We start from the raw sequence: 11,332 nt of genomic DNA on the forward strand, positions 1-11,332 counted from the left end.
ATATACTAAGGGGATTCCCCCCCCCCATTTTCTGACATTGCATGGATGCTGCTGAGCCATCTGAGAGGTCCATCTATTATCCATCCACCTCAATGTATGACTAACCCAGCTCCTTTCCCAGTCGTACTCCCTGTGACACCTCATGTGCAGCTTTCTCCCAGGCTACTCACTCCCATTATGCAGCTTTCCATTGCCTTCTGGGTGACTCACAACCTTTATTCTTGGGAGGCTAGTCTTCCATGATTCATAGCCACAGAGAAGATGGCCCATACGAAAAGATCGGCCTTTGTTTCAGGGAGAAGCTTCAGAAACACTTCACAGTTTCCCTCCCTCTCCATATTTTATTCCTGGCAGTGTATAAAGCAAAAATAGCAGTGCTGAACCCAAAAAACCCAATGTCTACACACGGGGTCACTCCGACGATCTGGTGCTCCGGAGACACCTCTCTCGACTGCCGTGAACAGGTCCCTTAAACCTGCGGCTAGCCGACTGGGTGTCGGTGAGACTTTCTAAGCTTAGGCTAACAATCGGTTGCCAGGCCTGAAATCAAAGCTTTGTCAGCTTGGTAAATTCTGCTGTAGGTTGGGCTCTCCTATCATGGCCTGGCATCATTCCCAGGCTAAAAGGACACAATGATGCATCAAAATAGGACTTTGGTGGAAGAATGTACGGAGACAAAAGCAACACTGAGTCTTGCCAACCAAACCCTCACCATTATAATAGAAAAAATTAAGCTTAGGGGTATAAGTACTTTAAAAAAAGAAATATAACTTGAAAATCGGATTTTTTTCTGGTATAATATGTTTCCATCAATTAGGAATACTTATACAATTTCTTTTATTGATAAGAAAACTTTTAGAATATATAAAACTTATGGAATGTAGTTATCTGAGTGTCTATAATTCATATTTCCATATTAGTGCTACTTTTCTTAATTGCTAAACTACATCCAATCTGGGCTAGAAGTGCCTCCTTTTTCCTCCCCCCCCCAAAGAAAAAAAATTAATTCTTGCATTTATTTTGTATACATCTTGATTATGCATATATACATATGTGCTCCCTACTAGCATATAAATTCCTTGAGTACAGAGACTGTTTTATGTTTGTCTTTGTATTCCTGGTACCTAGCCCAATGCTTGGCACACAGCAGATGGTTAATACACGCGTCCTCAATTGATCTCTGCAACTTGTTTTTGTGCCCAAAAAAGCTTTATGAAGCTGGGGCCTAATATTGTCTGTGATGAGAGAGAAGAAAAAACTCCTAAGAAGAGTAGAGACATACACAGCCCTAGTCCATAGAAGAAAAAAAAACAAACCTATGTGTGATTCAAGACTTCCAGGCAAGACTCCCCTCTCTTTAGAAAAGAAGTATTGTCTGTCTCTTCACATAATAGTTCTTATTCATACACACACGTATCTCATAAAGCCTTGGGAAATCAAGATTTACTACTCAGAGTGTCTGCCTGTTCTCCCTTGAATAAAAAGTTCTTTTCCACCCCTTCTTCTCTTCATAGCTCATCCACCCTCGCTCTCTCCATAAAATGTTTCCTTGCCATTCTGGGCCACCCTGTTCCCTTCCTCCTTAGGAATCTGTCAGCATTTCCCTTCCTTTAATCAATCCTTCAACCTGGTATTTAATCACATACTGGCTCATACTGTCGTGTAAATGTTTCATATGTTCATGTGTTTTCTCTCTAAGTAGATTGTAAACTGCCTGAAATCAGCCTACTCCAATCTCGGGCTGCTGTAAAAGAGATAGTGTCCAAAACTAGGGAGGCAGTGGTCCCTTCGTACCCTGCCCTGGTCAGGCCACATCTGGAAGATTGTTTTGTTCTGGATGCCAGTTTAAGAAGGATCTATCGGCAAACCCCAAAGCTTTTAGAGGATGACAGCCCAGATGGTAAAGTGTGGTGAGATCAAACCCTAGGAAGGCTTAAAGGAACTGGGAATTTTTTAGCCTGAAGAAGGGAAAACTTAGGGGAGACATGATATGTTTCTTAATGTATTTGAAGGGAAGACATGATAAAGAGAGATTACACCTGTTTAATTTGACTAGGGAGGAAAGAATGAGGAAGCAGCAGTGGAAGTTGCCATGAGACAGATTCAAGATTAATGCAAGGAAAAAGTAACAAAAAGGCTATTCAAAGGAAGAAGATCATCTATAAATGAGAAAAATATCATCAGTAGCTGAGAAGAGGATGGATTGGTGCAGGAAAGACTTGTAGAAGAGAGTTTTCTTGCTAAGAATTAAGTGACAGCCTTGGGAGATGGTACTTTGTGGTGGTGGTGGTTGCTCTTTTTCAGTCATTTTTCAATCCCATCCAAAGCTTCATGGCTCTATTTGAGCTTTTCTTGGCAGAGATATTGAAGTGATTTTCCATTTCCTTCTCCAGCTCATTTTACAGATAAGAAAACTGAGGCAACCGGGGAGAAGTGACTTGCCCAAAGTTACACAACTAATAAGTTCCTGAGGCCAGATTTGAACTTAGGAAGATGAGTCCTCCTGACTCCAGGTCTGATCCTCTATCCATTCCACTATCTAACTGCCTAGGTAGTACTTTCCCCCTCACTAAATCTCTTCAAGCAAAGATGGAACAACCAGCCACATTTCATGTAGATTAAAGCTGGTTCTGCTATCAGGCCTCCTAGCCTCCCACATCTTAGGTTTTGAGATCTATGATTTTGTCATTCAGTAGTTCAAGAACTTATATTTTTCTTGTTTCCTTCAAAACATATAGTATAGTTCTATTCACACAAGAAAACTGAGAAATACTAACACAAGCAGAGTGTCTGAGCAAGAAAGGATCTTGGAAACAAGAGATGAGGCTCAGAGTATCTAAATGACTTAGTCAAACTTAGAAGTCTTTGATTTGGGGGTAATTAAAAATTACATTTAGCAAAGGCTATACTGATAAATGGGGACAGCATGATAGAGTACTGCATCTGGAGTTTAAAAGTTTAGGAAGACATGAGTTTAAATCTGGCCTCAGACATTTACTCACTGTCATCCTGGACAAGTTATTTCAGCCTGTTTGCCTCAGTTTCTTCATCTGTAAAATGAGCAAGAGAAGGAAATGGCAAACCACTCCAGTATCTTTGCCAAGAAAACCCTATTTTGGACTGAACTGGAATGTCTGAAGAACAACAAAAATATGAGTATGAACTATATAAAACAAATTATAGGCATATCAAGGGTTATCAATTATGGTTAGAGAATCAGAGTGATGTAATTTTTTAAATGGAAGAGACCTTAGAGGTCACAGGTGAGGAACTGAAGCCCAAGGAAGTCTAGGGCTCACAAAAGTCACACAAGTAAAAGGTGACAGACATGGATTTTGAACTCATGTTCTCTGGAAGAATTTTTCTCTAATTTAGTATATATACATCCCAGTCAGCATTCAATAAGTATGAATGGAATTAAATTGAATCTTCTAGTTCAGAAAGTCTCCTTTTACAAAGGACTTCTATGCCTCACTAATTAAGAAGAAATTTCAAGAAAAAAAAAAAACTGGCCAGAATTCCACCCACATTAAAGTGAAAAAGCTACAGGGAGCTTGGAGAGGAATTTAGTTTGCTATATGATTAGCGTGAAGTGTCCTTACCAATTGTTTGCTAAAAGTAAAAGAAAATTAGTAAATTGTCTTTCCTCCTAATCAGCTCAAAGAAAAAAAAAGGATAATAAACACAGGATACATTATTGTCTAAATCTAAGTTATAATAAGCATAGCTTCCTTCCTCCAGATAAAGTCAAAGCTTCGTCTGATATAGCTGAAAGAAAATAGGAGGAAAACTCAATTTTCACTATTCCCTGGGGGAAGGAGCTTTTTTGAGGGTATTTGTTGAAACAGTTCCAAAACCTGACAGGGAAGTCAGCCAGCCCAGGCAGCCAATAGCTGAGCCCAGCTCTGGGGTATGTGTCACTGTGTTAAATCACTATGGAATATATAAAGGAATAGATATGACCCACCTGCAGGAGGTAATAACCTAATTTAGTCCATATGATTAAAAAAAAACCCACTAATAAGTAGCTCCGGTAGGTAGGTTGTAAAGTGTTAAGCCTGGAATCAAGAAGACCTAAGTTCAAGTCTGACCTTAGACACTGACTAGCTGTCTGACCCCACGAGAGTCATTTAACCTGCCTACCTCAGTTTCCTCAACTGTCAAATGGAAATAATAATAGCACTTACCTTGCAGGATCAAATTAAATAAATCTTATCAAATGCTTAGTATCCTAAGTTTACCAATGGCACCTTGATACACGAGCGCCTTAAATCACAAGCAATTTGAGATATGAGCAGTTTTGCTTTAAGTCATGAGTGTATATTTAAATCATGTACTTCCGCAACCCTCCCCTAAATAGCCTGCTGAACGTTCAGCTTCACAAGTTACACAAAGCTGTCTCTTTTAGTGCAGTATTTATCTGGCCCTGTGAGCATCCTATTGAATCACTTTTGCTTTCTTCTTTACCTTTGTCTTTATCAGTTTGGGGTTTTGGGGGGCACATTTCCTAACATTTAACCATGGGATCTGATGACAGAAGAATTGAAGGAGTTAAAGCAGCAGCAGCATATGGAGGTTTTGCAGAAAATTAGTGGGAATGAGACTGAAGTGGATGAGGTAATCAGTATAAGCAAGATTAAGGAAATGTTGAGGATTTGGGAAAAAATTAAACAATTTATTGAAAAGACACACCCAGAAAAAGTTGTAACAGGTCATGTGTTAGAGCTGTGTAACAACACTTGTTTCATAAAAACATTCTGAAAGAGAGGAAGAAACAAACTCCCATGAAAAGGTTTTTGTTGAAACAGCCTCTAAGTAAAATCGAGGTAAGTGTGGCAAAACAGCCAAAATTCAGTGAAGAAAATGATGATAGTTAAGTAAAGTAAAAAATTAGCAATTAAGTTTAGCAGTAAAGTTACATATCATAAATAATGTGTAAGGTCAATTTTGCATTTAAATGTAGCATTACATGTGTAGAGAGTAAGTTATGTTAAGAGATAGCACACGAAATTAAAACCTTCTCCTCCAGTATCTTTGCCTGACCTTGAAGGTAAATAATATTTCATAAGCAAGTTTATTGCTTCACATTCTTTCTTATTATCTATAAATACATTTGTTTGTTATTTACAAAGTACATTTTTGTATTTAAAAGCACAGAAAACAAATTGTATGTGTTTTGGGGGCCTAAACAGATAATTGCATTTCCATTCATTTAAATGGGGAAATTTGATTTAAACACACAAGCAAATTGAGTTACAAGCTTGGCCATGGAACAAATTAAACTCGTGTGTCAAGGTACCACTGTACCTGGCATGTAGTAGGTACTTAATAAGTCCTTTTCTTTATTTGGGTTAATTCTAGATACTTATTCAACCTCTTATAAATTTGACCAGTAAATGAGTCACTTTTGTACAAATCAAATTCCTACAAAGACTGAAGACCAAGACCAAAAAAGAACCTAAACATCACATTTCAAAAAATCATAAAAAACCTATCCAGATCTCCTAGGGCAAATTATAAATGAAAAGAATCCATTAGTTTTTTTAATTAACTTAATTTAATAATTTATATATATAATTTAACTTAATTTAATATTAAAACAAATAGCAAATTACCTCCTGAAAGAAATACCAAAATGAAAAGTCCTTGAAATATTATGCTAAAATCAGAGGTTCCAGGTAAAGTAAAAAATACCACAAGCAACAAGAAAGATTTCAAATTCTGAACAGGCAAAATCAAGATCACACACAATTTAGCAATCCTTACTATAAAGTAGTAGAAAACATGAAATACAATATTCTAGAAACAAAGAATATAGACTTATAAACTAGAATAATTTATGCATCAAAACTGAGTCCAGAGGGAGGAAAAATGGATCTTTAATGAAATACAAGACCACCAAGCATCTCTAATAAAAAGACTATGTGTAAAAACTTTGAAATACAAATGTAAAAGCCAAGAGGTACATAGAAAGATAAATGTGAAGAGCAGTCCTAAGGGATTAAATAAGTAAAAACTATTTATATTCTAGTATAGTGAGGTAATTCAAATATTTTTGTCAGAACTTATTCACCATGAAGGCACAGAGGTAATAAAGAGACAGAATACCTAAGGGTTTTCCAATTCTGTTTTGATTATCTTTTTTAAAAATGGAAATGGAGGGAAAGAGAGAGGAAGAGTAAGGATGGAAAAAAAAGGCTTACATAATTGGGGAAGTCTATAAAATCAATTGAGGAACAGCTAAAAAAAGTTATGATACATACATGTGATGGAATTCTATTCTACTGGAATGAATAATGAAGGGAACGGTTTCAGAGAAACTTGGGAAAACTTGTATGAACTTATCTAAGAAAGAAATAAGCTGAACCAGGAGATGAATTTGCAGAATGGCAATAATATTATAAATACCTTTGTATAATTGTAAAAACTTTTGAAAGTCTTAGGTCACACCTAGGTGGCTCAGTGAATTAAGAGCCAGGATTGGAAATGGGAGATCCTGGCTTCAAGTGTGATCTCAGACACTTCTTAGCTGTGTGACCTGGGGCAAGTCATTTCATCCTAATTGCCTGGCTCATACTACTCTTTTGCCTTGGAATCCATACTTTGTATCAATTCTGACAGAAAGTAAGGGTTTTTAAAAAGAAAAAAAAGACAAAGGAACTCTGCTCAGCATAATGACCAACTATGATTCCAGAAGACAAATGATACCTACCTCCTGAGGGTGAGACAAAGGAGTTAGAGAAGAGAATGAGAGTTTTGTTGTTGGGTTTTTTTTTGACATGGTGAATATGGAAATTTGTTTTGCTTGATTATACATATTTACAACAATCTATAAAAAAAAGTTTTAGATGTAGCCAAAGCAGTTTTTAGGAGAAAATTTATATTTCTAAAAATTTCCATTGATTAAAAAAAGAGAAGAAAGGATTAATTGGGTATTTAACTTAAAATAAAAAAACAACAAATTTTAAATATCTCCCATAAAAACCCAATTTAGATATCTTGAAAATCAAAGAGGCTAACAAAACTGAAACCAAAATATCACATTGAAATAATATATAAAACTAGGAACTATTTAAAAAAATAAATGATATTAATTATTAGCTAATAATTTTAAGAGAGAAGAAAATTAAATCACCAGTATTAAAAACGGAAAAGCCAAATTCCTAACCAATGAAGGAAATATGAAAAAAAGAAGAATTTGAGCTAAATACAGGCTGATCTAAATGAAATTGGTGAATATTTGCAAAAAAAAAAAAAAGATAGGATGCCTAGATTAGCAAACAAGAGATAGAGAATTTAACCCAATCCTAGAAAAAAGAAATTGACAAAGCCATAAATGACTTTCCAAAGAAAAAAGTCTCAGGAACAAATTTATTTACAAGTAAATTTTTTCAAATATTTAAACAATAATTGAATTTAATATTATGTAAACTATTTTTAAAAATAGATAAAGAATATTATAACATTCCTGTTATGATCAAAATATGATCTTATTACCTAAGCCAAATAGAGAGTCAAATACAGAAAGAAAACATACCTCAATATCCCTGTAATTCTGATTCTAAATTTTTAAATAAAATATTATCAAAGAGACTACAATAACAAATGATGAAAATTATACGTTATTACAAGGTTAGATTATGCCAGGATACTGGATTGATTCAATATTAGGAAAACTATAAGCATAACCTTATTATTATTAATTATTACAAATATATATTTATATATATTATTACAAATATATATTAATTCTTACAAAAGCCATATCAGTAGATGCAGAAAAAACTTTAAAGTGCAACTTCATTCTGCTTAAAACACTAGAAAACATAGGATTAAATAAATATTTCCTAAACATGGATAATTAATATCTATTCAAAACCAATAAATAAGAGGCCATTCTAATAAGATTGAGGGTAAATAAAGATTCCTATTATCATCATTTATCTTCAATATACTGCTAGAAACGCTAGCTATAGCACTAAGTCAGGAAAGTGAAATTGATGCAATAAGGCAAAAAGTTAACAAAATGATCACTTTTCACAGATGAAATGATCATTCACATAAAGAACACTGAAGAGCCAATTAAAACAATGTTAACGTAGTTGCAGGATATAAAATAAACCCACACAAATCATCAATATTTCTGCCTATTACTAACAAAAATTTAGCATAATCTGAGAAATTCTACTTAAAGAACTCTAGAAAACTTTGAAAAATTGAAGCTACCTGCCAAGACATACATAGGAACGACATGAATACAAACTATGTAACATTCTTTAACCAAATAAAAACAGATCTGAATAATGGTGGGAATATGAATTGCTCATGGACAAGTCAGTTCGATGTAACAAAAATGATAATAGTACCTAAATTTATTTTACTATACCACTAAAACTATCAATAGATTACTTCCAAGAACTATGGGAATAGAAACACAGAAGAAAAACAACTGATTGATCACATGGATTGATGGGAATATGATTGGGGATGTAGACTCTAAATGATCATCCTAGTGCAAATATCAATAATATGGAAATAGGTCTTGATCAATGATACATGTAAAACCCAGTGGAATTGGGCATCAGCTATGAGAGGGAAAGAACATGAAACATGTAACCATGGAAAAATATTCTAAATTAATTAATTAAATAAAAATGTCAAAAAAATAAAAAACGATTTCTTCATAGAACTAGAAAACATAATAAAATTCATCATGAAGAATCTCAAGGAAACCAATGGTAAAAAAGTGGGAAGGGAGTCTAAGAGTACCAGATCTCAAAATATGCCACAAAGTAGTAATAATCAAAACAATTTGATACTGGTTAAGAAATATAGATGTTGATCAGTGAAAACAGATTAGGTTCACAATAAGCAGAAGCAAACAATAATCATAGTCAAATTTTTGATGAATCTAAAGGTTCCAGCTATTGGGACAAGAACTACAAAAACTATTGGGAAAATACTAGAGTAGGCTAGCAGAAACTAGGTACAGACCAACAGCTCATATTATATCAAGATATGCCCCAAATGGGTAAATGACTTAGACATAAAGGTTGACATCATGAACAAATTAGAAAACCATAGAAGAAGTTACCTATCAGATTTGTGGATATGGAAAGAACTGATCACTAATCAAGAGAAGGAGAGGGTGGAAAGCAGGTAAAATGGACATTTTTAATTACATAATATTAAAACTTTTCCCCACAAACAAAACCAAAGTAGCTAAAATTCAATGACAAGTAGGTCAGTGGGGAAGTGGGTAAAACTAGTAGTAAGTTTTTCTGATTAAGATTTCATTTCTAAGATTTATAAGCACTAATTCAAATTTATAGGAATAAGAGCCATTCCTCAATTGATAAATAAAAGAAACTATTAGGCAGTTTTTGGAGGAAGAAGTCTAAGCTATCAATTAAAATGTGAATTAAAATAATTCTCAGGTTTCACCTCTCACTTATAAAATTTGAAAAATTGACAAAAAACAAAAATTACAAATGCTAGAGGAACTGTTGAAAAAATGATACATTAATGCATTATTGGTGGAGCTGTGTCCAGTCATTCTGGAAAGCAATTTGGAACTAGGCCCCCAAAGCTACTAAATTATGCATACTTTTTGATACAACAATACCACTACTAAGACTATACTCCAAAAAAGTCAAACAAAGCAGGAAAGGATCCAGATATACAAAAACACTTACAGCAGCTTTGTGGTGGAAAGAACTGGAAACTGAATGGGTTTCCATCAACTGGAGAATAGCAGAGCAGGTATGTTATAAAAATGTGACGAATACTATTGTGTTGTAAAAAAAAAAAGGTGAAAGGGATAGTTTCTGAAAATAACCTGGACAGATTTGTATGAACTATTGCTGAATAAAGTGAGTAGAATCAGGAGAACAATATACAATAACAACAATATTTAAGATTAATCAGTTTTGAAAGACTTAGAAAATCTGACCGATACATTGTTCAATCAGGTTTCCAGAGGACTCATGATGAAAAAAGCTACCCCTTACCCATAAAGAGATGATTTGCTTAGATTATGGATTGAGATGTATCTTTCATGGCCAATTCAGGAATGTATTTTGCTTGCTTATTTATCTGTTTATGACTGAGGATTTTGTTTTTCTTATACTCTAATTTTCTCAGTATGGGTGATCTGGGAAGACAAATGATACCAAGAAAGTAATTTTTAGAAAAAAAAATTAATAGAGTGAGGAGAAAAGGAGAGCAAGGAAGCAAAAGGAAGGAAGGAAGGAAGGAAGGAAGGAAGGAAGGAAGGAAGGAAGGAAGGAAGGAAGGAAGGAAGGAAGGAAGGAAGGAGGGAGGGAAGGAAGAAAAGAAGGAAGGAGGGAGGGAACAAAGGAGAGAAGGAGGGAGGGAACAAAGGAGAGAAGGAGGGAAGGAAGGAAGAAAGGAAGGAAGGAGGGAAGAGAAAGGAAGAGAGAGTTAAAGAGAGAAAGAAAGAAACAAAGAGAAAAAGAAACAAAGAAACAGAGATAGGGAGGGAGGGAGGGAAGGAGGAAGGAAGGAAAAGAAGGACTTTATTTGCTTAGTTGTGCCTGACTTTTTGCAGACACTTAATAAATGTCTATTGACTGATTGGTCAAGGAGTAATAAATTAGAGACCAGGTTAAATCAAAAACCCATCCTGAAAACTGATTTCACAGTTTTTTTCCCAAGGGATTAATCCCTATCCTATCAACATTTTATAATACTGTAGCAAAAATATTAACTTTCAAGCAAACAGCTCTTTACTTCCATGGATGAGAAAAGCAAGATTAATAACAATAACATTTGCATGGTTAGTTCTCCACACTTTCAAAATGTAGTATAGCTTTTATACAAAGCTCTGTGAGGTAAACTAGCCCAAAATTATTTTTCCTTTTTTATAGATGAAGTAAAGAGTCAAGAAGGAATTAGGTGACTGGTTGAGGCCACAGCAATTATAATCTAGACTTTCTGACTCCTAGGCTAAGCGTGATACACAGACCAGGAAAGGACTGAATTGTTTTTATTACCTGGGGACAGGTGTTCCTGCAGGCTCTTCACTGTGGGATATACATGTGTGTGTTTGTGCTTGAATATAGAAGGAAGAGTTAGTATTACCCTATAAGTAACAAGTTGGATGTTTGGATTGGATATACACAAATTGGATATACACAAATCATTGTTTCCCAAGCTAGGAAGAGGGCTCTGGACTATGTTGTAATATTGGCTCTAGGTCACACTCAATTTAGAAGTGTTAAAATCCACTAAATTACTCTCTTTTTGGCCTAAACTTGAGAAATTTGAGTGGACCACCATCTATTCTATATTGCCCACATTATGCAGACAA

The sequence above is a fragment of the Monodelphis domestica genome, chromosome 3 (assembly GCF_027887165.1).
Source record: "Monodelphis domestica isolate mMonDom1 chromosome 3, mMonDom1.pri, whole genome shotgun sequence".
NCBI lineage: Eukaryota > Metazoa > Chordata > Mammalia > Didelphimorphia > Didelphidae > Monodelphis > Monodelphis domestica.